Below are 26,686 nucleotides of genomic sequence, written 5' to 3'. Positions count from 1 at the left end.
TTGGTGAGGGGAGAGAGGGGGTGCTGCAACTCTGAGGAAAATAAGTCAGCTCTTTCTTGGAGCTCGTGCACGCGTTTAGAGTGCTCTTTACAATTACTTTGCCTCAAAACCGTCCGGAATCCGACCCCTGCTTCCCATCGCACTGCTACAGCCCTAGACACCTTTTCGCCCCAAGCTGTGCAAGTGTCTCTTCCCGGGGCTTGCCTCGTACGTCCTCAGTGCTGCGGACCTGAGGAGTTACTGTCCGTTCTCAGCTGAAAAGCCTAGACAGCACCTCATTTCAAGATCCCGCTTCTTTCACACGGAGTCTCCCCTCTCCTCCCCCACATCCGCCTGGGTTCCAGTTAGTCTTGTCGACGACTTGCTCTGCCTGGCTTGCCCTTGCTCTCAAATGTCACAGCTCCTATGAAGCCTCACCCTCAAACCCTGTAAGAAGGAATCCCTCTTTCATCCATATGCCCATTAGCACATCTTGAATTTTCTTCATTTTGTACCCCAACCTAGTTCACTGCCTAGTATATAACACCACTAGTAAATGTGAGCTGACTGATAAGGATTATAAAATTGTAGATTTGTTTAGAACCATAGTGCTGAGCATTGTGTCTGGCACATAATGGATGTACATATTTTTTTGAATGAAAGAATGGATGAATCATCCAGTCCGACTCATCTTTTACAGATGAGGAAAGGGGAGCCCCACGGGATTAAGTGACCTTGCTTGAACAGCCACGGGTTTCTCATGTCGACTGCTATTCATTACCCCAGTCACCTCGGTTCTTACAAAGAAAGCTAGAAAATTGCTTTTGTTAAGCTATGCCCTTTTTGCAGAGGTTCCCAAACATAGTCGCCCGAATTTTTTAACGGCCCAAAGGGAAAAAGAGATGCTAAGTTTTACAGGAAGCTAAATTTAATCAATCTAAAGGAATCCTTTATTAGAGATTGTGTTCTTTTTGTGTGTGTTAAAATGTCTATAAAACTAAGATAGTATATAATAGGAATTTGGGGGCATTTTTTTAATGCCCTTCTTTGGCAAAATAAAAATATACAATACCTTCCTTTTTTTTTTTTTTCTGGAATACCTTCCCTTTTAAACGCTGCTATGCTGCTTGGAAAATTTCCTACCAACGTGTATGCTAAACGTATATACTGTAGTATTAAAGAAGTGGTCGACACAAAGCACAGAGCTGGCTTTCTGTAGGTCTTTAGGCCCCCTGCCCAAATTTCAGCAACGGGACCAATCCTGCCCCAGAGGCACATGTTAATGCCCCATTTCTCCCTTACTACACAAAACAGATGCCATTAGCCAGTCAAAGATATATCTAATACGATGTAATGAAAACTCGCCCTCTGAATCCAAATGCTGCTTTTCTCTTTTTCTGTACAAAACTCATGTCCTCAAGTTTCCTGAGATAACTACCTCCAAGTTTAAGCTCATTGGTTATGCTCCTGATGTTGGTCTGTGGTTCTGAAAACGAGGACGGGAGACTTGCTGATGACATATTGGCAGTCTCTGGTATTCCTAGCCAAGAAAAGGTGGAGGTGGGGGGAGGGAGGGTAGGGAATTATGGGAAAAATAATTAGCAGCTGAAAGCAGCTATTACATAATCTTGGCTGCTTATTAATTTAGCAGAAGGAATGGCTTATTAAATTCTAATAGCAACAGCACAACTGCAAACAACCTAGCAATTAACAGTGCAGGGCCCATTATTTTGTTAATATGTTCTCTTCTTTTGGCAAGTGTATAAGAACAAAATTTATAGAAGCAGATGGTCTTTTTCAGTAGATTATAGATGGTTTATTTCCCAGTCTTAGTATTAAGAGCTTATTGTGCGTTCACCGTGAAAGACAAAAGAAGCACTGTTATTGTCTTTGTTGGTAATTAACTGTTTGACTTTGATTCCCACAATTTCCAAATTGTGGGCTTTGTTATATAGCTGATTCTTCTCACCTGGTATCTTCTTCATCTGTCATGTTAATAGGGTCTCTTTTTTTAGTCCTTTGCTTTTGTTATCTGGGTGGTCCTGATTTCTTGGTTGTTATTGATTGATGGTACAAAAATTATTTTTTATGAAAAACTAAAAATCAGATTTTATACTTTTTTTTTTTGATACAGGAAACATTTATTACAGTACCGTTTCTCATGGAACAAGAACACGTAGTTTCATGGTGCACGGCTGCCAGATGTTTCCCAGGTTTCAATGTCCCAGGTAGATAAAGGAAAATTCGGCAAGGTCAGAAGAGAGAAGAACAGATTTATCATGAAATAGGAATGGTAACTGTGTCCCAAGTGTACAGAAGGGGAAGAATTGAAGTCTTTCTGGTAACCTGCCTTTGCTTTTATTTATGTTTTTATAGAGATATAGTTGACATATAACACTAGTTTCAGGTGTACAACATAATGGTTCGATATTTATATATATATTACAAAATGATCAGAGTAAGTCTATTTAACATCACTTGTTTCTTAAACAACAACAAAAAAAGTGCCTAGCTTTTATTTGTGCTAAATGCAAGAGGTGAGGGTAAAGTAGAGATTCTACCTTTTAACAGTAAAATTTTGAGACTTTATATGTAGTCTTTTATAAGTTTTCAAAAATAATTTTAGTTTCCTGTTAAATGTGTGATGGCTATATGCTTTTATCTCCTCTCCCTCTCAAAATGCCATTAAATGAAAAAAAAGAAGAGGAATGTTTAAAGTATAGACCCACATGGACAATAAGGGAGGGGACAGTAGCGTGAGGATGTCAACGAGGATGTCAGGGTACACTATTGGCTCATGATTAAACACTGACGATTTAAGAAAAAATTGTAGTATATTTATCTTGAGAATATGGAGGACAGACGTGAGGGGATGTTGAAATAATGCTAAATCCTCATTCGGTAACAGGAAGAAAATAGATACGATCCAACGTGAATCAAGAAATAGAATTATTAGCATATTCTTTCAATACCAAGAAGTAAATTCCAGATGCAATGAAGACTTTCTTTCCAGAGACAGAATCTTGAGGTAGGATGTAATAAAGGTTATTATTACATTTTATTTTACTGTAGGTTTTACTTAGATAATTTTTAAAAATATTGTAATGAAGTAGATAAAAATTCTTCTGTTAGTGCTAACACTGTATTAAGGATTTGTACAGTGTTCCTTTAGCCAGTCTATATATTATATAAAATTTATTAAATAAAAATGTTTTGTAATGAAATTAAGTGCTGAATCATTGTAGAAGATCACAGTAAGTGTAAAAAGATGCTCAGAGTTTGTGAATTTGCATCTTCTAAGATAAAGTTGTTCCGAGGAGAAAACTGGCCTAAAATAATGAGGATTTGTGAACCAAATCATTTCAAATAGATAGAGCTGTCACTGCTGAAGTCCTCAACAATGAGCTAAAGGGAAATGTGGAACATAAGTTCTTTCTTGACGCCTGTTTCCATAGCTTTGAATAAAATGCAGGAGAATGACTCTTCTCCTTTTAATATTGGGTTAAAGCATTGATTCTCAAGCTGGGCAATTTTATCCCCCACCAGGGAACACTTGGCAGTGTCTGGAGACATTTGGGTTGTCACAGTGGGGCAGGGGGGCGGGGGTGGGGGAAGAGTTGGTGATGGGGCTGCAATGTACAGAATAGCTTCCATGACAGAGAATTATCCAGCCCAAAATGTCAATAGTGCCGAGGTTGAGAAACCCTGAGTTAGTCACTGAAAAGGTTAACATGCAGCAATGGAGATATTTTATAGACATTTCAAGAAATGGAACAAGCACTTATCTTCATATGTTTGTTTTTCTCTCGGAGGGGTTGGAGTTGGAGGCATTCTTAATGTTTGATAGGTAAAATCCTTAACTGCTGAAAAGACTGGCCACATACATGAGGCAGTCAGTATTCATCAAAGTAACTAGAATAAACTATCCAAACGGGATTTTTTTTCAAAGTGATTCTGGAATATTAGTGGAAGTTATTTAAAACTGGGATCCATGAGATGACTATTCCATCCATTCATTCATTCACTTTTTTTTGGCTGTTTTGGGTCTTCGTTGCTGCGCGTGGGCTTTCTCTAGTTTGGGCGAGCGGGGGCGAGTGGGGGCTCCTCTTTGTTGCGGTGTGTGGGCTTCTCATTGCGGTGGCTTCTCTCATTGTGGAGCACGGGCTCTGGGCACATGGGCTTCAGTAGTTGTGGCCTCAGGGTCTAGAGCGCAGGCTCAGTAGTTGTGGCGCACGGGCTTAGTTGCTCTGCGGCATGTGGGATCTTCCTGGACCAGGACTCAAATCCGTGTCCCCTGCATTGGCAGGCGGATTCTTAACCACTGCGCCACCAGGGAAGTCCCAATTCATTCATTTATTAACATAAATGTTTATTATGTGTTTGCTCTCTGCTGGGCACTGTGGTAGATAATGGTGATACAAAGATGAGTAAGATGTTGACTCTGTCCTAAAGCTCCAAAACTATTTCTCCTGACACAAAATTCCATGTCTTTTGGCAACAAACTCTGGATGGTCAGGGGAGCAGTCACCAAACATATGAATACATTTTCTTTTAGGAAACCCCTAGAGATGCTTCATAGAACCTTAGATGTCTGTGACTGACCCCTTTGGAAACTATTCGCCCTAATGACCTCCCAGGGCTCTTAGCAGTCTTTTCATTCTGTCAGTTTTCCACAATACTCTTAATTCACAGCAGTATTACAGAGAGATTTGCTATGTTTTCAACAAAACAGTTTCAAATAATTATCTTTTGACCTGGTCCTTAAAATGAGATGTTTCAGCAGTAATCTAACTCAACTAGACTAGTGGTTCTAGGATATTCTTTAGGGGACTTGTGAAAACACAAGATGGCTGGGCCCCACCACCAGAGTTTCTGATTTAGCACGTCTGACATGAGGCCTGATAATTGCATTTCTTTTTTCTTCTTTTTTTTAATTGAGATATAGTTGTTTTACAATGTTGTGTTAGTTTCTGGTATACAACAAAGTGATTCAGAATATATGCATTCTTTTTCAGATTCTTTTTCATTGTAGGTATTGTTTATCTGTTTTATACATAGTAGTGCCTATCTGTTAATCCCGAGTTCCTAATTTATCCCTTCCCCCACTTTTCCCCTTTGGTAACCATAGTTTGTTTTCTATACCTGTGAGCCTGTTTCTGTTTTGTAAATAAGTTCATTTGTATCATTTTTCTAGATTCCACATATATATGATATATGATATTTGTGTTTCTCTGTCCGACTTACTTCACTTAGCATGATAATCTCTAGGTCCATCCATGTTGCTGCAAATGGCATTATTTCATTCTTTCTTATGGCTGAGTAATATTCTAGTGTGTGTGTGTGTGTGTGTGTGTGTGTGTGTGTGTGTATGTGTGTGTATGTGCATGTGTATTTATATACATATACACCACATCTTCTTTATCCATTTGTCTATCAACGGACACAGGTTATTTCCGTGTCTTGGCTATTGTTAATAGTGCTGCTATGAACATAAGGGTGCATGTATCTTTTCAAATTAGAGTTTTTGTCTTTTCTGGATATATGCCCAGGAGTGGGATTGCTGATCATATGGTAGCTCTATTTTTAGTTTTTTAAGGAACCTCCATACTGTTCTCCATAGTGGCTGCACCAACTTACATTCCCACTAACAGTGTAAGAGGGTTCCCTTTTCTGCACACCTTCTCCAGCATTTGTCATTTGTAGACTTTTTAATGATGGCCATTCTGACCAGTGTGAGGTGGTAGCTCATTGTAGTTTTGATTTGCATTTCTCTAATAATTAGCGATGTTGAGCATCTTTTCATGTGCCTGTTGTCCATCTGTATGGCTTCTTTGGAGAAATGTTTATTTACGTCTTCTGCCCATTTTTTTATTGGGTTGTTTGTTTTTTTTGATATTGAGCTATATGAGCTGTTTGTATATTTTGGAAATTAATCTCTTGTTTGTCACATCTTTTGCAAATATTTTCTCCATTTCCATAGGTTTTCTTTTCATTTTGTTGATGGTTTCCTTTACTGTGCAAAAGCTTCTAAGTTTAATTAGGCCCCATTTGTTTATTTTTGCTCTTATTTCTTTTCCATCGGGAGACTGACCTAAAAAAACATTGCTATGGTTTATGTCAGAGAATGTTTTGCCTATGTTTTCTTCTAGGAGTTTTGTGGTGAGAGTTGTATTTCTAAGAAGTTCCCAGGTGGTGCTGATGTTGCTGGTCTTGAGACCACACTTTGAGAACCACTGCTCTATACCAAAAAAAAGCTATGACATATAACAGGAAAGTTCTCAAAGCCAGTAATTGTGATATATAACTTTCCCAGACAAATGATCTAGAGGAAACTTGAGATCTGAATTTTTTTATTGCTGACCTCATTAAGTCTGATACCATTGGGAGAGTAATAGTCTCAGTTATATGAACCTGAAGTTCAGTCTATATGCACAACCCATAGTGGCTTCTGATCATGGTGTGCCCTGTACAAACTAATGTACTGTAGTAGTCTAAGTTAGAGATTAGAGTACTTAGAGAAACTTGAAGTTTGCACCATAAAAGTCAGATGCTTACGTGATGAATATCACTACTCTAAAATTTTTTCCAACTACTTATGCCAAGTAGGAATCACCTCTGAATACTTTGTTAGCGATTATAGACATGAGGTGGAAAGGAGAGAGTTGAGAGGGACCAGGTAGACAGAATCCATATCCCTGGATAAAGCAGAAACGACTACGTAGTAATCAAAATCTGCCCTTTCTCTTCCATGACATGCGGATAGACCCTGTTCCTCAGCCACCCGTGCAGTTAGGTGTGCCCATGGAGCTGAGATCAGGCTATGAAGTGTGGATGGAAGTGCTGTCAGTCTGGGCCCAGAAAACCCTCCACAGGAAAGCCTCTTCCCTCCCTCCCTCCTCAACACTGCTTTTGCTCTCTGGATGTTGACACTTCGAGGTGTCCTTGGAAGTAGGGTTTTGAGGATGGCTGAGTCTGTCAGCCTGGGTTCCTGAATGACTGCGTGGAGCAGACGCACATACCACTACCACCATCATCATTCCTACCACCAATTTTACTTTAAGTGAATGAGAAATAACTTTGTATTAAGCCAGTCATTTTTCCGGGTTCATCTGTTAAAACTGCTAGTATTACTGGCCATCCTTGCAAGCTGTTACACACTTCCTTATGAAGAGAAGGAGCCATAGTGATGGGTAGAGCAGTGCATTTTCAAGTGGCTAGCTCTTTGTCTCGATTCTAAACCTGCTTTTTGTGCTCCTCCATGTGTCTCCTTTCTGTTGAAATTTAAAGAGAATCCTCATACGGTCTGAGTCCAGAATTTAAAACTACTCATCTATCAAAGGGGCAGGAAAGACTGATTTGAGATTTTTCATTAGCTTTACATTCCTGTGGCAAAACATAGCATTTGTACCAGGCAGTAGATAATGCAAAATTTTAAAAATCATGTGGATGAAAGAGCCAAGGAAATGGGGATAACGGGGGGAGCATATTCTGGCTAACTATCCCTAATTGTCAAAAGTGCATGATGTTGTCAGTTTCTTAGAACCAAGAAACCAAAGATGACAGTTGATTTATGATCAGATTATATCCTTGTCTTCTAAATAATATAGGACAAAGTTAAAACATTTATCCTAAAGCACTATTTAGAATACACAGACATTTTAATTGAATGATTTGAAAAACTTTTAGAAATAATGCACACCTTTTAAATATAACAAATACGTAAAATAATAGATGTTTAAAAGTGATTTCACTCAAAAACTTCATTTTACAAATAAGGAAATTAAGCCCCAGAGAAGTAAACAAATTGCTCAATATCATACTACTTCATTAGTGGTAGATGAGGAACTAAGAGCCCTGTGTTCTGTCTCCAGCCAGTGTTTTCCCACCATAGTCCACTGTCTGTTGCCCATAAACTACTAGCCCATTATCTTTAGACAAAAACAAACAAATAAACTGAAAAACCACACACCCACAGCCCCTCAAAACATAAATTCTTCATTTCTTTCTCTTATCTCTCAGCCTGGTACTAAAGTATTTGTGTCTCCACTAGTGGACTGAAACCCTTGTGATCTCCAGGATTGGGATAGTATTTTACTAATCTTTCTATCACAGAATCTAATCCAATACTTGGCATAGAGTAGACGCTCAGAAAATGTTACTTTGGAATGTTAATTACTTTGACGCCAAAAGAAAAATTAATAAGCCCCTGTCTCATTGCTTCTTGAGTGTTAGCAGATTTTCTGCTCCCCTCCCCCTACCATAGCATACGAAGTAATCTCCTCCTTTCCATCCCCACTAATGTTGCCCTAGGTCAGACCAGCAAACTGGACTTTCCGTCTCAGCCCCTCCCCTCCATCTGATCCCATTACTACAATTCCTTCTGCATGTGGCCACCTGAGTGTTTTTTCTGAAACATAAATCCAATAGAGATTAGACCCTCTGCTTAGAATGTTTCAGTTTCTTTATTACTTCAATTTGTATGCCTATGTCTGGGCCAGGTACTCATTGGGTACTGGGGATAACATAGAGAACAACTTAGACATGGAACCTTCTGCCAGGTGCATATGGTATTAGGGCAGGAGGGCACAGTTTACAACTGGCAGTCCCAATACAGTAACGTAAGTGTTTCAAAAGGGGGAAGGCCAGGGTGCTAAGGGACCATATAGGAGAGGGCCTAATCCAGAGTTTCGGTGATCGTGATAGGTGGTAGAATCTGAGAAGGGTTCCTGGAGGACACAGACTTTAGGCCAAAATTGAAAAACAAAACAAAACAAGTGAGTTGGGCAAGAGTGTTCCGCACAGGGAGAGTAGCATGTACAAAGATAAAGAGATGGGTGTGTGACTCTCTTAAGGACCTGAATAGAAGGTCATTGTGGTCAGAGAGTACCTGGGTAAAGATAAGTCTGCAGAGAATAAGAGGACCAGGTTATACAGGACCTTTTAACAAGATTAAAACATTTGGGCTTTATATAAAGATATTGGGAGACACTGAAGGATTTTAAGCAAAGGCAGCGCCATTATTGGATTTGAGTTTTAGAGTTTCAGAAAAATCACTCAGGGTGAAATGTGGTTAACTGCAGGATATACTGTAGTCCGAGTTTAGTTGAAGATAAAATAAACCGTTCTAACTAATATGAACAAAAGCAGTCTAAATATGATTGGAAGAGCAAAATCTAGGCTGAGTTTCCAGGAAAACCTTCCAGAATAACACTGCAGAACTTGACTGCCAGGGAGCCACTGTGTCTGCCATGATCAGTGAGCTGGAATGCTAAGAAGCTGTCTTCATAACTGCTGGCTTCAAGCCTATACATCCTCTGCTGTGATCAAGAAATCAGGAATCTGCTGCCAGCAAAGTGGATGCCATGGGTGCTCCTTCTTTTCACTCATGTGGCTAGAGACTGGACATTGGACTCCCTCTACAACTGCCACTGAAAGCCAGATGCTTCCATAACCATGCTCATCAGCAGAAATAGGAGAGGTGAGGCCCCCTCTTCATGATCTATCACTTCCCCCTTCCAAATCTCGCATAGGTACACCTGATTGTTGGAATCTACATCACAACCAGAAGCCTGGCTATGGAATGTAGTTTTTTGTTTTCTGGGAGGAACACTGCAGCAGGTTGGAATGTATTTATATATTTTTACTAAATTTACTTATTTATTTATTTATTTATTTTTGGCTGCATTGGGTCTTTGTTGCTGCATGTGGGCTTTCTCTCGTTGCAGCGAGCGGGGGCTACTTTTTGTCGTGGTGCGCGGGCTTCTCATTGCGGTGGCTTCTCTTGCTGCGGAGCATGGGCTCTAGGCGCGCGGGCTTCAGTAGTTGTGGCTTGCGAGCTCAGTAGTTGTGGCTCACGGGCTCTAGAGCGCAGGCTCAGTAGTTGTGGCGCACGGGCTTAGTTGCTCCGCCGCACGTGGGATCTTCCCAGACCAGGGCTCGAACCCGTGTCCCCTGCATTGGCAGGTGGATTCTTAACCACTCTGCCACCAGGGGAGTCCCGAGGTTTGTATTTAAAGAGGCGGAAAGAGAGAGAGCTGGAGAGGGGGGTGTGGCATCAAGTTGGAGGTGCTGCTGTTGCTTAAGGAGGGAGAGACAAGCTAGGAGCCAATAGAGAGGAAGAGGTTGAAGATATGGGGGAAAGGAGTTAAATACTCAGTCCTACAAGGACACTGAGTAGTGAGGAGGTGATGTAAGCCAGACACACTAGAGGCTAAATAAGAAAAGGGGCATTTCTTCCATTTTGCTCAGACCAGTGAATGGTGGGGGAGGAAGAAAGGATGTAGGCAAGCACATAGTTTGGTGCTAGGGAAGCAGCTTCTTCCTCTCTGACATAGAGGCAGAGGGAAGATTATCTGCTGGGCATGAAGAGGGAGGTGGAGATGGGTTGAGAAACATGAAGCAGGTTTCTCCTAGAAACCTTGGAGAACTGGAGAGAGGCTTCTGGCGCAATATGAACGGATCACTGAGGGCACTGAGTGTACAGTGGAGACTAGAAATGTGGCTGGGTCGTTCTGGAATTAGGTGCATTGGTGGAGGGTTGAGATTTGCCAGACGGCTGAGATAGAAGGATGAGACACCAAAGTAGTGGAATTCAAGCCAGACAAGGAGAGCTGTGGTGGTGAAAGCGGGGAGTTTCAGGGCAGGAGGGAGGTGGTGGATGCTGATATGATGGAGCAGAAGGAGGCAAAGTGATGAGGTCGAGGAAGAGGAGAACCCTACGCCCACCAGGGCCAGATTAGAATTAGAGCCAGCTGGAAGTGTTGGGAGTCGTGTTCTGAGAGGGACCTGTGACATTGTTTCAGAGGTGGGGAAGTGGGAGGTTGGATGGGGAATGCAACAAATAAGGGCGGAGTGATGGCCTAGTAGAAAGGAGGGGAAGGTCACTGGAGCAGAGAAGACCCAGGAAGGGACTTGCTTGGGTGTTGAGTAGTAGGTCATCTATGTGGATGTCAGAGTCATTTGGGATGGTAGCAGGACCTGATGGAAAAGGTGACAGTGACTCAGTTGCTAAAGACTCCAAAGAAAGAGGGAGTGGTATATAATGGCAGCAGGAGGAGTAGGGTGTGATTTAAAAAAAAAAAAAGGTTTATTGAGATGTAATTCACATGCCACACAGTTCACCCATTTATAGTTCAATGGCTTTTAGTGTATTCACAGAGTTTGCAACCATCACCACAGTCAATTTCAGAACATTTTCCTCACTCCAAAAAGAAACCCCACACACCTTAGTCATCACTTCCAATCTCCCGAACACTCCCCCCATCCCCCAGCCCCTGGCAGCCACTGATACGCTTTCTTTTTTGTTTGGTTTTTGGGGGGGTTTTCTTTGGCCGCAGGGTAAAGCTTGAGGGATCTTAGTTCCCAGACCAGGGACTGAACCTGGGCCACGGCAGGGAAAGCGCCGAGTCCTAACCACTGGACCACCAGGGAATTCCCCTACTGATCTGCTTTCTGTCTATAGATTTACCTATTCTGGCCATTCTGTATAAATGGAAGCATATCATAGGTGGTCCTTTGTATATGGCTTCCTTCACTTAGCATAGTGCTTTCAAGGTTCATCATCCATGTTGTAGCAGGCATCGGAATTTCATTTCAGAGCACTATTTTAATGGCTGGAAAGAACCTCAGAAGAGTTTAGGGGAGGATGCAAGGCAAACACTTCCCTTGTACACCAAGTCAGCTCTGGTCATTGACATTCAGTGCCAAAATTGTTGTAAAGTACGTCTTGTCCTTTTCTTGGGAGTATCTAAAATAAGTCAATATTAAATGCTCATGCTTGCTTCTTCCCTCCCCACCCCCAGCACTAAACATAACTGAAAGCCTTGCTTAATGACAAAAACTGAGTCAGTCATTGTTGCTTCATGTTAACTACTTGCCTAAGAAACATATTCATCTTATAGAGGAGATAATGAGCAAAACTGGCAATGCCCTAATAAGCTCTAAATTAAGCCTACATAATGTTGAACAAAATATAAGAATCAGCAAAAAAATTTTTTTCTACTTATTGATCATTAGTGTTAATGAGAACAGCAGCAAGTGGCTTTGTTCCTGTTCACTTAGAAAGTATGAAAACAAGGTAAGCCAGCAATTAGGAAGGTTAATGTGAGGATTCAGTTTTCATCCTGATAATGGAATAATTTATTTTCTAGCCTATTAACCTCAGAAGCCCTCGACGGCTTTATCTTCTCTGGTCTTTGGCTAATTTTTTTTCAACCATGTTAGTAACAGAAACTGCGAAAATGGGATCAGGGCCTACTAAAAGCAATAAAACCGAATAAATGCATCAACTTCCAGGAAATGTCAATTACAAATAAGCAGAAGGGACTGTTGTCTGTATGAAGGGACTAGAGCCTCTTATTAATAATAGTGGAGGAAGTAATCCAAGAGACTAAATGTGCTGGTGAGAGAGGCTAAGTCTCTTTAAGGAGCTCAGAATGTAAAGGACACATAAAAACCTGGGAAGAGGGAGGTAGCAATCAAAGACTCAAACCACAAGAACAGCACAGAGCTGTAACACTAATGCAAGAAAGACCAGCTAGAGAGAACCAAGGCTTGCTGAAGTATATTTGAATTTGAAGGTTCACTGCTGCAGTGGAATCTCTTTTGTTTGCCCAGCATCCCTCACTCCTTCTAAAAACAGTACCCCCATTCTTCAGGGAAACTGTTCTCTCCCCCTACCACCATCACTCCCATTCCAAGGATGTAAGCTAAAAGAATGCAAGTCTTCAGGTTGGGACAAATCATATCTGAGAATATGAAAACAATTTTTTAAAGAGATCCTTAAAATATCATTTGTAATCTATTTTTCCCATAGATTAGAAATAGAAGTGCTTCCTGAAGACAGGAGATGGGCAAATGTCTTGGTTTTCAAAAATGGGGAGAAGGTAGATGATGCAAATGTTAACGGGGATTTCAATATTGATTCTCTATTAAGAATATCAAATGGGTGGTGTGTGAACTCCCAGAGAGAGGGGAGGTGATCCTTAAAGAAGCCAGCACGAATTCACTGAGAAGAGACAGCCTGACAGACAGGCTTTGGTTTCTTTTGTTATATGTTTATTAGGCTAGTAGGTCAAAGGAATCCTGCAGACATAGCGTTTCTGTGCTTCTGCAAGGCATTTTTCAAACACTTTCATGACATCCTTGCTGAGAAGATGGAGAAACTGGATGGGTGATAGGATAATTTAGCAGCATAATCATTCTATCCTAAGAATGCTGATTAATGGATCTCTGTCAAATCTGGCAAATTTTGTTGAAGATCTGTTTCAACCAGGGTTCCTTTCCTAGCATGGTCCTTTTTAAGTAACCTGGATATGGGCTAAGTGGACCTGGGTATCAGTGTATAGAGAACAAGAGTCTGGGAGGGAGTGTGAATAAATCAGATGACAAAGCAGATTCCAAACTGGCATTGGCCCAGGGATGATGTATCAGCTAGTATCTTTTGCAAAAAGGCAGGATAAATATGTAAATAAATGCAGAAGTGGTCATCTCTGTTAAAATGAAATTTAAATAGGACAAGTTTTAGTGTTCTATCCTTGGAACCAAAGTTAAGGATATAAGGAGAACTTGCTGAATAGCAGCATGTAGAAAAGAAGACTTGGGGATGTTAGTAGCCTGAAGGCAATAAGAGCCAAGAGCATGATAAGGCTATAAAACAAAAGAAGAAAAAAGAACCCAAAGGAATCTTGGGCTGTTTAATTAGAAATATATCCATAGTATTCTGACTGTTCTTTGCTTTTGATAATCAATCTTACTATACTTTGATTTATTATGTTCAATTCTGGGAAATATATTTCATGAGGGACATAGACCAACTTCAACTCCTTCATAGGAGTCATATCATAGAGTGCTATAAATCATGGCATATGAGCAACAGCTGAAATGAGTGAGGATGGTTAGCTTGGGAGTAAAATATTTAGGGGCAAAAGGATGGCTCTCTTACAGCATCGAAAGAGATGGGACATAAGACAGAATTCTGTTTCGTTCCAAGAGGAAAATGAGCATCAACGGATGAAAGTTACTGGGGTGGTAGATTTCAGATAAAATATAAACAAGTAACTACTAATAATTAGGAGTCGAATCAAAGTAGGTGAGCGCCCAGTTGTTGGAGATGTTCAAACAAATGACATGGCAGTGGGGACTCCTTTGCTATGTGAAGGGCTGGACACTCAGAACCTTAAGGCTTTTTTCAATTTGGGGATCCAGAAAACCCCACTTCAAGGGCAGCTGTTGTTCTGGGATTTGTGGGTATGCGTATTGGTGTTGTTTCTCTCCATCTTAAACAGAAAGGAAATGTTTCCTGATTTATATGTCAGAAGTCTAGAATAGTCAGGCACAAATGGGCTAGAAGGCCAGTGTCTGGAATTTGCTTTGGATCTACCCCATAATGCCCAACACACAGGGACTCAACGAAGAGGGTCTTTTCTTGAAGCTTCTCTGTGTTTCTCATGAAGATGCTTTCTTATTTTATATCTCATTTATATTCATGATTTAGCCTTGAATTGAGGCGATTTCTCTCCTTCAAGTGCTTTCTTTTTGCTTTTGGATATCTCCTAAGTTAAGAGTGAAGAATCATGTGTTTTTACTGCTAAGGAAACTGCACCTCCCTACTATGATTTCCATCATTGCAAATTCACATTAAGTAAAAATACTTTCCTAATTCTTATCCTAGTCTCTCTCCAATAGGACTTTGATTTGGAAGGTACTTGATGTTTGCCACAAAAGCTGGAAGAGCTTTTCAGGGCAACATACAAACCATAAAACTTGCCCTTCCAAGCCAGACAGACTCAGGCTTTAAATTCTGGCTTTTCTGGGTACCATAGTCAGCTTGCTTAATCTTTCAGAACGGTAGTTTCCTCATCTCTTAAATGAGGTTATTAATATATGTATATTTCAGGTAGTTATTTTGAAGATGAAATAAAGTATGCTAATAACCTATCATAATGCTTAGTTCATAGTAGGTATACCATGGAATGTGAATATTATTATTAATTCATCACACAGTAATTTTCCGATAATCCTCAGCTTCCCTTAAAGTAATGATCAAATTTAATTTCTTAACACTATAATGTTTCTATTTTAAAAAATTTAGTGCCAGTTGTCTGTTTCTTTCCCTAACATAATCATTTAACTATAGCTAAAATGTCCTAACTTCCTAATTATTTATAGTTTGTGAAAAAAAAATTTGTGTGATGGTAACCAAGTCCAAGGCATGTCTTTATTATTAGCCTCAACTTTTTCCACAACCCATTCTGTAGGAAGAAGCTATAGTTTTCCCAAAATGCCTTGCCCAGAGCAAAGCAGTTGCAGGGTTCCTGCCTCTGTAGCCTGTCCTAACCAAGCCCAGGGCACTGATTGTTTCCTTCCTGTACTTTGCAGAAAAATTGGCCTCCTCTGTTTGATTTGAAGTCATGAGTCTGGATCACAGTGAGCAGTACACTCTGCTTAATGAATCATTAGTAGAACAGAGAAAAGAACAGACTCAATTACCTGCTGGGTTGGTTACCCAGCCTTTCCCTGAACACTGCCCTGCTCCAGCCTACACTGAAACACGGAGGCTTTTGTATAGCAATGACTCCCTCACCAGTAGTGCTGTCTGTTGAACCTAAGACCCGTATTCTACATTCTTGATTGAGTTTAATCTGACTTGGCAGCTTTCTTAAGTACTACAGCCGTCTGCAAGCAGGAATAATGAGGGCTTTGTACAAACAGCATAGCTGCTGGGCTCCAGGCCTCCTTTCCCCTTTCTGTCTTCTTGACCACATGCTCCATCACCTGCAGGTGTCAAACTGTGTGCAGTGGCCTTTCAGGGTCAGGCCCTTGGGGCTTGCTCAGGAGGTGATAAGCCCAAGAACTAAGGGGAAGAGAGTGGGGGCAGATGAACAATAAACAAATAATCAGGTGATGATAAGTGCTACCCTTGTCTCCCCTGCCTCTGGGGCTCCAGCCTCAGAATATTCAAGTTCTTTGAATGAGCTGTGTTCTCTCCCACCTCAATGATGACTTCGAACACCTGTAGAAACCTTCCTTGGCCTTCAGAAAACCTCAGCCTTTTTCACCTCTTCAGTGAGGACTCCTTGACATTCCCTAGATCGTGGCCTCTCCTATGACCTACTCTGACTAGTCCGGAGGCCACTTACAAGCAGGAACCATGTCTTTTCATTTTACGTAGCTCAGAGACTTAACACGGTGCCTGGCTTATAAAGATTGCTCAATAACTCCTGGTTGATGGACTGAACAGGTCAGGGGAGAGTTGAAGGCCAATCTTGATTTATTAAATAAATAATACTGAGCCCCCATGATATCGCAGGAGAGGCAGACAACCCAAATATAAACACATAAATCTGTCAGGTGGCGAGGTGGGGGAAGAGAGTGACAGTGGGAGACACACAATAAGCAGATAAACAAATAGGTCAGAAGGTGGTAAACAGTGAGAGAGAAAAATGAGAGAGGGGTCTTGGGGGTCGCTATTTCAGATAGACTGGTCAGGGGAGGCCTCTCTGACAAAGTGATATTTGAGCACAGAGTTGAAGAAAGTGAGGGAATGAACCAGTGGAACCTGGGGCATAAGCTTTCCAGGCAGAGAGGGCAGAGAGTGCCAAATCTTAGAGCTTGGCATGAGGACGCGTGCCATATCTGATGTAAGGAATTGGAAGGAGACTAGTGTGACTGGAGTAAAGTGAGTGAAGAGGAGAGTAGTGAGAGGTGAGATAAAAACAAGAAGAAGACCACCACCACCACCACCACCACACAAGGTACAGCGTGGATTGGCTGTAAGTGCTAGAATTTGGGCCCAGGTGAATGTGATAAACCATCAGAGAAAACTTACAAATGAGACCCTGAATGCCTGTGGTTGGGAAGGAGGAGAAAAACCAGAGGAATGGAGGGGCGTGGGGGGGGGTGTCCTAATTCTGAAAAAGGAGACAGTGCCAAAAATAACAGCCTAGTGTACTTGATGTTACTCCCGGGTGATTACAGTACTCAAAGAATGATTTGTAAGCACCCACACAGGAACTTAGTGAGCTGTAGGAGCTAGGATAGTGGGGGTCACAAAGAATATCACATAAGTTATCAGATTTCCTTTTACTCGTACCTTCACGAATGATATTAGGCCGGTTGATCAAAGTAATGTGGTACAAATAGTGTACAGAGATTTCTGCGAAGTATTTGGCAAGGTCTCCTAGATAAGATGGATGGACATGCTCTGAATGGTCACCCTGTTAGATGGCTTTGTTTTTTATTATTATTATTTTTTATTGTGGTGGTAAAATACACTTTGTTCTTTTTTATTATTATTTTTTTGTGGTAAAATACACATCATATAAAATTTACTATTTTAATCATTTTGAAGTATACAGTTCAGGGGTATTAAGTACATTGACAATCTTGTGCAACTATCACCACTATCTAGTTCCAGAACTTTTTCATCACCCCAAAAGGAAACCCCCATTCTCATTCTCCATTTTACCCTACCCCCATTCCTGGGCAATCACTAATCTGCTTTCTGTGTCTGTGGATTTGCTTATTCTGGTTGTTTTGTATAAATGGAATCATATAATATGCAGCCTTTTTTGTCTGCCTTCTTTTACCTAGCATAATGTTTTCAAAGTTCATCCATGTTGTGGCCTGTATCAGTACTTCATTCCTTTTTTTTTCTTTTTTTCTTTTTTTCCTACTTTTTGGCTGCACCATGCGGCATGCAGGATCTTAGTTCCCCAACCAGGGCTCGAACCTGTGCCCCCTGCAGTGGAAGTGTGGAGTGTTAACCACTGGACCACCAGTAACGTTCTTCATTCCTTTTTATAGCTGCCTAATGTTTCATTTTATGGATATACCAGATTTTGTTCACCCATTCATCAGTTGATGGAAATTAGGGTTGTTTCCACCATTGGGCTATTGTGAATAGTACTACTCTGAACATTTGTGAACAATTTTTGTTTGAAGACCTGTTCTTAATTCTTTTGGGTATATACCTAGGAGAGGAATTGCTGGGCCATATGGTAATTCTGTCCTTACCCTTTTGAGGAACTACTGAACTGTTTTCCACAGCAGCTGCTCTTTCCATGGGAAGTGTTGGGGGCAGGGTACAGTTGGAAGCACCAATTGGCTCCAGGAGGACTCTGCTCCACTGTGCCTCTAGAGAAGTTGAGAAGGGCAAGAGGCACTGGATCGGGAGCACATCATCAGGAATTAGGAGAACTTGGATTAATGGTCAGTGGAATGGCCTTGCTGAAGCGAGGCTCATCCTTATCTAGGACGTGAGGCACCTGGAATTTGCACACCATAAATCTTTCTCAGCTGAATACCTTGAGGTTCTTCCTGTGAGACAGCCTGTCGCTAGGCTCCCTGAGGGAAGGCCCAGGCCCGTCCAGCAGACCATCCGTCTCTCTTGAGATGGCAAACTGATCAAATTTTCAGATGACACCCAAGTGGAAGGGATACCAAATTTAGAACCAGGGTTTTAAAAGATTGAAGCAAACCAGAAAGATGAGTTAAAACCTAACCAGATAATATTTGTGATTTTTTTTGTGTGTGTGTGAGTAACATCAGTGAGTCAGATGGGTCACCTGTGGAAAAAAACCAGAGATTTTCTAGGCCGGTTAACACATTAATATATATATATTTTTTTAACCCAGGATTAATTTTAAGGATTTAGTTTTTCCTTCAAAGAGTAACAAAAGCTAGAAAGAATAAATGCCTGCTTAAGGAAAATCAACATGAAAATAGCTACTAGTGCTCTTAACAAGAAACCAGAGGCTACCCAGGTAGCCTACTAAGGAATGCACTAAAATTGCCTGGATGTATTTCCAACATCCCATAACAGATCAATGTTAAAATTTCAATAATACATCTCCTTCTATTTAAATCGGCAAACTCAAAAACCACTGGTTACCAAATATTTTGCTTGATGTACTGATCTCTCTCCTCCTCTGTTAGGAGCAGCTTTCACTGAGCACCTTCCCCTCCAGGTGCCACACATAATGCAGTTAAGGAACGGAGTGAGGCAGATAGCTAGTGGGAAGCAGCCGCATAGCACAGGGAGATCAGCTTTGTGACCGCCTGGAGGGGTGGGAGGGAGGGAGACGCAAGAGGGAAGAGATATGGGAACATATGTATATGTATAACTGATTCACTTTGTTATAAAGCAGAAACTAACACACCACTGTAAAGCAATTATACCCCAAAAATTAAAAAAATTAAAAAAAAAGGAACGGAGTGAGTACATGAGGGTGGGAGTGGGGGTAGAAAAAGTACAATTTAGACACCAAATCAGAAACCGTATTATTCCAGAGTCAACTTCCACACCATTAATTTTTTAAAACCTCAAAATCCATCAAAATGCTTATATAATATTTTTCATCTTCAATATCATGAGAGAACCAAAGAACAAGCCAATTACTTTCTAAAAAATTTATGAAAAAGTAAATCATAGAATTCCATTCAATTTTCAACTGTGTATAATATTTATGAGTCCACAAATTGCAGATGAAAAATAAGAAAAAGGTAATAAAAGTGATTTGTTTCCAGCTGGGAAACATGCATTAGAAAATTCGAATCTACTCTTGCAAAGTCTTGTTCACCAGATTTTCTCCTGGGGGCCTGGGCATAATACTTACAGATTTTCAGATAAAGAATGCCTCCTAAGGCTTGACTTTTCACAACTGACTTAATTTTGACAGTTTTAGCTGATATTGAAGGACCTAACTCTTAGCCAGACGCAGAAAAAACTACATGAAGTGACATAGGAATATCCGTGCCCCGGTCCAGTTCCAGTCACCACCATTTATAACATTCACCAGATTTAAACTTAAATCTTTTGTCTTGCACTGTTCCTTCAACATGCAAACAGCAGTAGGAGAAAGGGAGCTGATAAATAAAACATCCGAGAATATTATAGTTTCCAAGTGTTGAAAGAAAACTCATCTGAACGTTACAGCAGACATGATTTTAAAGTAATATTTGCTGTTTGAAAACACAAACAAGTATTCTGTGTTATGTGGTAGTGTTTAAACTTAAGTTAACTGATTACTCAAAACTTTTCAGACTCACAAATTCATGTATCAAAAATATGTCTACCCTAGCAAAGAGAAAAGCAGGAATTGTTCCAAAACCCAGAGTAAAATGTAAATGCCTCATCTGGATAAGATGACATCCTCATGAGCAACAATCATAAAATGCAAGTTAGTGTGGGGCCGTTGGATGATTCTAAAACAACTAAACTGAGTCTCAGACAGTCCTCAGATAGGAAACACCAAAATTGCAGTCTCTATTAATTTCAGTACAATCCATTTCAAACACTTTTTTTTTTCTCTTGAAGTCACTTGCAGACTAGCATGTTAGTGTTTGGTAAGTTATAAAAATAAGTGCATATGAGGGCAGTCATTCCCAATAGATAGCATTTTTGGAATGCTGCTAATAAATAATCACCTCTGAGATAAAAATCTGCCTCAAAGAAGATGTGAATGCATTTCGAGTTTTTCCAGAAAACTGATTTCCATTTACAATCCAAAAGCCAATGGTAAAGAGGAAAAGTCCCCCCCCAAAAATGTTGAAAAGATCATTACAGGCACTTCCCTGGTAGTCCAGTGGTTAAGACTCCGCACTTCCAAGACAGGGGGCGCGGGTTCAATCCCTGGTCGGGGGACTAAGATCCCACATGCTTCACAGCACAGCCAAAAAAAAAAAACAAAAACAAAAGAGCGTTACATCTTCCCACTTCCCCAAGATAAATGTCATATTAATTTAGCACAGGAAAACGGATGAATATATGTACTTTTTACATTTTACTATTTTGCAGTCTATCCTAAGCATGCAGTAATAATTAGCGTCATGATCAGGAACACTACTACTGTCTTAATTAATATGTGAACATGTCCCTACTATTATTATCAAAAATAAAAATGTTAGACTACAGACTGAGCCCAACCCACTGGTCTCCCCATTTTGACACGGAATGTTCCAGTAGGGATTGGTGGCTAAAACAGGAATTGTTATGTATTTGGGGAACTATGACTATACTGAGGAGGTCAAATATGCAGTCACTAGCAAATCCAGCTTCTCTTTGGAGTCCAATGGATTAAGAAAAAAAAACTCTGTAAGTTCAAGGCTTCAGTTGTGGATGTTAGAGCTTAGACATTTTAAGCAATCTTCTAGATTTTCTTGAAAAGTAAATATAAACCTAAAAGTAAAGGTAAGTATAAAACTAAAAGAACCTTACCTACATGGTTTATGTGGTACCTCTCATATAAACTTAAAACCTCTAATCTTGTTTTTAAGGAAATGCTTTAAAATTCCTTAAAATACTAATAATAGAAATCCAACCAGCAGTAAAAAGGTCCAAATTGTAGAGAAATAGATTGCAGTTCTACTGAAAAGGAGACCTACTTTCTGTGAAGAAAAGTACAAGGTAGCCAGCCCTGACTCAGCACAGATGGGACAATAATAGCTTAAATTGAATTCTTCTACTGCAGGATTATCCATTTCATTAAGGATTTAGACTCAGAGAGAGAGCTGTGCATTTTTGCTCATTCTTATTCTCAAAATAATAATATCCTTTCCTTGAGCCAGTCAATTTTATTTAAAGTTTTCTATAGCTAAGACTGCTGTAAGCTCTAATACCCAGCAGAATCTATTGTATGTTGCAAAGAAATGGCAAAGGTGTATTACATTTTGTGGTGCAATCCCAATGATCTCCCCCTTTCTGTCTCATTTTTATTTCACTTACAGGAAGACAGAAAAAATGTTGAACTTCTCCATTATCCCTAGTCTGTGACCCATGTTAAATTGTATTTATCTCAGTGAAAAATGTTTCCACAACACACATTTTTAACATATAATTTTACATGATGGAGCATGAATGACTATTCACAATAGAAGTTAAAAAAACACACTAACATTGTTGCACTAATTGCTTGAGCATCCGCTGTATAAAACAATAGAATTATTTCTAATATTTGCTTGAATTGGCCATTTTTCTTATGAAGAACCCACTAGCAGACTCAGAATCAGCAGAGTGCATGCATACAGGGAAAAATTAATCTATGCCTGTCTTTATTATGATAATGGCGTACTTTTCTCTTAAGAAATGAAAGAGAATTGTATCTATCTCCAACCCCCCTTGTGATGGTGTTAGGAAATATTCTCCTTTAGTGATCAAAATGAGAGTGTTTGTGAAAGCTCTTTGTAAGCTATAAAGTAATATTCAAATATAAGTTAGTATCATTGTCGGCCTAATGCTTATTTATATCTGAGGCTAAAATGAAGCGCCTAGAGGTTATTCTAGTCTGATTCTCCCAAAGCAGATCCTGAGACTAGGATTCAGGTACAGGGAGTAAACTAGGGGGGTGATCCCAGGATCACCAGGAAGCATAAAGTGAGGGAGTGGGGGACCTTTAGGCAGACGAGGGAGAAGTCAGCAAAAAGGGTGAGTTGTGAGTAATTATAACTGTGTGCACATGAAGCTCAAGTGAACTGAGCATCCTCTGAATCATCCCACTGAGGATGGGAAGCAGAGGTGTTTAGCCACAGGCTTCTGTCCCTCATTGGTTAAGGGCTGCTCCCTGGGGATGATAAATCCGTGACACTTCCTAGACGCCCTGCACAGCTGAGCCAGCTCTGAAGGTGCTAGTGAAGCCTTGGGTCAGAGGTGGAGAGAGATGGGTGGCTGCTGGAGGTACGGAGCTGTCAGCAGGTACAAGGCTGTCTTTCCCAGCAGCTGCAGGTGAACCCAGGCCCAGCCAAGGGCACATGGGGCAGGGCATTTGCAGTGTGTACTGAGAACACAACCATCATACAGAGTCTCAGAAGCAAAGTCAAGAGCAGGCTTCCGGGATCTGATTTGTGCTGTCTATCTTGGTCCCAGGCCTATCATAAGCACTTTGCATGGGTGAAGCATGCTAGGTGAGATTACCCTGAGTTTCCTTTAATACTGTGTATTGGTGCCACTATTAGCTATTTTTAGTTGTTGAGATTGAAGTGCTGTCCAGCCTCTGCTAGGTTTCATGAAATTTATTGATATGGTTTGTGAGGCAGTACGTTCTAGTACAATTTGTTCTGAGCTTGGGTTTTCATTAGAATCATCCAAGAAACTTTGAAGGAAAATACTGAGCCCCCCCCCATTTAAAATAAGAATCTCTAGGAGTGGGTCCAAGGTCTTGGGGTGCACGTGTGTGTGTGTGTGTGAGCGCGCGTGTGTGTGTTAACTCTCCAGATGATTTTTCTTGCAGCCAAAATTGAAATCACTGGGTAATGAAGAGAACGTAGCTTTGGAAAAACTTTGGAATCAGATAGCCTTGAGCAGAGATTTCGGCCACTCCACTAAGCAGCTGTATAACATTCTATGAGTAACATATCTTCTCTGGGCCTCGGTTTCCTCATTTGTAAAACAGGGATACTATATCTGTCTCACAGACTTCTTTGAGAATTAAATGGGTGTAAAAAAGCCTACTCTTGTTTCTGGCACATAGTTGGTGCTTAATAAATGTCAGTTCTCACCTTCCCAGTATTGTCAGACTTGCTCTGAAAAGTACTTCTGTGTCTCCATACATTGGAAAATGAAAATTAAGTTTTCACATGTAGGTGGAGAGGGTGGAGAGCTGTTAGAACAAATGGAGGAGGGCAGGATAGGATTGTTACACTGTCAGAAGTTAAAGAAAGAGATTATAAGAAGAGAACAAACAACTGGCTGAAAATGGAAACAAGAAAACCACTAACCAGTTAAAATACAATTATGCAAAGGCTTCTTCTGGAACAGATTTAGGATGGCATGAGAGCTAGTCCCTGCCAGGATAAGTGGATACTGTGGGGTCAGGCCTTACCCTCATGGAATGTCTGCATGGAGTTAAAGTCCCAAGTGGAAATACCTTCAAAGTGCAGGTAAGATATTTACTAGGGAGCCTTTACAGCACTCTAGGTTAGGCTAAGTACCCTCTTCTGGGTTTCCTGGGTTACCTTTAAATTAGCATTCAATATTATATTCAGAGTAACTGTTTGTGTGTTGACTAGAAGACTGAGTTTCTTTGGGGCAGGGCTCCAAAGAAGCCCTGTTCATTCATTGACAATACTTGGTACATTTGAAGTTCAACCATTATCTAAGTCAAAACAGAGCGCAGATCAACATGGCAGACTTTGAGATTGTTTCTCACAAGTGGCAGCCTTAATCCCTTCCCCTTTTTGCTGAGTTTGTCCAAGTAGAGAAGAGTTTAATGTCAGGAGAGACAAAGTGTGCACCCATTTTGCTTCCATAAAGAATGCCAGTCTTAAAATGGTGACAGTATTGTGTAGGAAGGCAGAGGAAAGAGTCACAAATAAATGGAGCTGGGACTCTTACTAGTGGACTTTATCAGTTCTGTGAACCAATTCTATTTGAGTTGGGGTGTCTATACCTTGCAAGCCAGTTTCCAAGTGACATGGTTGTTGTTGGGAAAGACAGGGTCAAGAGGCAATCTTTTGACCCTCTGCTCAGCCAGATAAGAAACGGCCTTGGGCCTGGAACACTTCCTTACCAAGAGGTAAAGAGCGCACACAGCCTGTGTTGGGCTTTCTGCATTGTGTGGAATATCTTTCCCCGTTTCATGCTCACTGAGTGTTCCTTCATTCTGCTTACGTGTGCATGTCAACGGCCCACAGGCATGCACCCAGCTTTCAATATTTCAGGCTCCACAGGGAAGGGTCAGGGTCCTTCTCTTGCAGCATAAGAGGGGTGTGCATAGGCCAGTTGCACCGTGTTGGCCGCCCTGGGGACCTGCTGGCCACGAGGGACCAACACCCACATCGAAGCTGATCTTGCTCTGTCCCCTCTCTACGTAGGTAAAGCACCATTCCATCTGGGGCTTGACTGTGTTGTGTTTCACTTGGCGACCCCAACCCCAACACGCAACAGGCAGAAGTGTTTGGAGTCCTCCTCTGGGGTTGGTAGCTGGTACCTGGTGTTCAGCTTGACAGTTACATACAGTCACGTTTTACACAAAAGTATAATGAATGCCTTATCTTTAGATAAGCAGGGTGATGACTAAATTTCTTAGCATCAGTAGTTGTATAGTTGGAACTTTTCAAAACAGGTGGTAAAGCAAACAAAAAGGACTTTAGATTAAAAGGGATTTATTGGAAGGATCTTGGGATAATTCATTGCACAGTGAGTCTCAGTGAGACAGTGATGTGATTGGTGGAAAGATGCCCATAGACACAGTTAAGGGAATATGTTTCCTCTGATGTCAAAAGATACAGAAACTGAGCTGCACCCAACAGCCTCACAAAGCAGGAGACGACGCAGCTCGCATCCTGATTCCTCCAAGATCCCTTTAAGGACAGTGAGCACAGGGTGAGAACTTTGCTCTTCTCTTCTCTTGGGGTCTTTTTACTCTCTTAGTCCCTTTCAATCATACTGGAGAGAGCCTGGGTACCTGCTTGCCTGCTCACCAGATATAAGAAGTAGACACAGAGATATAAGAGGATAGAAGATATAAGAAGTAGGTACATCCCTCATTTGCCATGAGACTGGTGACATTAAAGGTGAATTTACCACGAGTTTCTAGGTCTGAGCCTTCAGGCCTGACTGGGGTCCATTCCATACTTCTAGAATAGAGGCTGAACGAACAAACCAAGTCTTAGGGAAGCAAGAAGAACCACGGTGGCCCTGGGAACCTCTGGGACAAGATTGGATCCCCCTCTCCTCAAGATTCTGACTCCCTCCCCATCTCAGCCAGGATGTTGAAACTGGTTGTTGGCAGCCCAAGGGCTCATACCCTCCCAGCACAGTTCCCTTCCCTTAGGATTGATTTGAAAATGTCCAGGGAAGGCCTCTGACAGAGCAAGCTTGGGTCATGTACCCTCTCCTATGAATTGGGTTGTCTTAGCTCAAGCAGCTATAACAATATTATATACTGGGTGGCTCAAGCAACATTTCTTTCTCACAGTTCTAAAGGCTGGGAGGTCTGAGATTGGGGTGCCGTCATGGTCGGGTTCTGGTGAGAGCCTTCTTTCTGCTTTACAGATGGCCACCTTCTTGCTGTGTCCTTACGTAGTGCAGAGCAGAGAGAGGAAGCAAGCTCTCTCGTCTACTATGAGAGCACTAATCCCATTCATGAGGGCTCCACCTCATGGCTTAATCACCTCTGAAAGCCCCTGCGTCCTAATGCCCTCACATTGGGGGTTAGTGTTTCAACATATGAATTTTGGGCAGACACAAACATTCAATTCAGTCCATAACATGGGTTAAGGAGGCGGGGTGATGGGAGCTGGGAGGAGGGTATTATGACTAGCAGTGGCATTAAAACCACACAGTTGGAGCAGTGAAGATGAATCCTCCAAGAGAAAGAATGAGTCGTTCTCACAAGGTGGGGTGGTGGCCACGTAAGATAAGTAGATCCCACCACAGCAGTAAACCTTCAAAATCCAAATAACCGTTCAGGAAGAAGGGCCTGAACGCAAGGGCCTCATCTCTCTCTCTTTTTTAAAAAAATATTTATTTATTTATTTGGCTGTGCCGGGTCTTAGTTGTGGCATGTGGGATCTTAGTTGTGGCATGCGTGCGGGATCTAGTTCCCTGACCAGGGATCGAACCCGGGCCCCCTGCATTGAAAGCACGGAGTCTTAACCACTGGACCACCAGGGAAGTCCCCAGGGCCTCATCTCTTAAAGAATAGTGCCCGACGGAGTTGTTTTTCTAATCATGTTTAGTCGTGACAAATATTGCTGTGTTGCTGACAAG

General features: G+C 41.2%; 1 protein-coding gene and 1 non-coding gene across 3 annotated transcripts in view; one reads left to right on the top strand and one right to left on the bottom strand.

Annotated features, from left to right (window-relative positions):
• Positions 1–1,609: 1,609 nt before the first annotated feature.
• The window catches only part of GRPR (gastrin releasing peptide receptor), a 273,527-nt gene continuing 248,450 nt past the window's right edge, over positions 1,610–26,686 (top strand). Inside the window, exons 1-2 of one of the 2 annotated variants that reach the window (XR_003430586.1) lie at positions 1,610–2,320; positions 2,888–3,553. The gene's annotated coding sequence lies outside the window, so the exon portion shown is untranslated. Of the gene's footprint in view, positions 2,321–2,887; positions 3,554–26,686 lie in introns of those variants that run through there. The other variant, XR_003430585.1, reaches the window with a different exon arrangement.
• On the bottom strand, positions 26,518–26,590 carry TRNASTOP-UCA (transfer RNA opal suppressor (anticodon UCA)). The gene has a single exon. It is a non-coding gene; the product is annotated as a tRNA-Sec (tRNA).

The sequence above is a fragment of the Aethalodelphis obliquidens genome, unplaced genomic scaffold (assembly GCF_003676395.1).
Source record: "Aethalodelphis obliquidens isolate GAN/ISIS:26980383/991018 unplaced genomic scaffold, ASM367639v1 scaffold94, whole genome shotgun sequence".
Classification (NCBI taxonomy): Eukaryota; Metazoa; Chordata; class Mammalia; order Artiodactyla; family Delphinidae; genus Aethalodelphis; species Aethalodelphis obliquidens.
The sequence above is the reverse complement of the archived record's forward strand: the minus strand, read 5'-3'. Positions and strand labels throughout refer to the sequence as shown.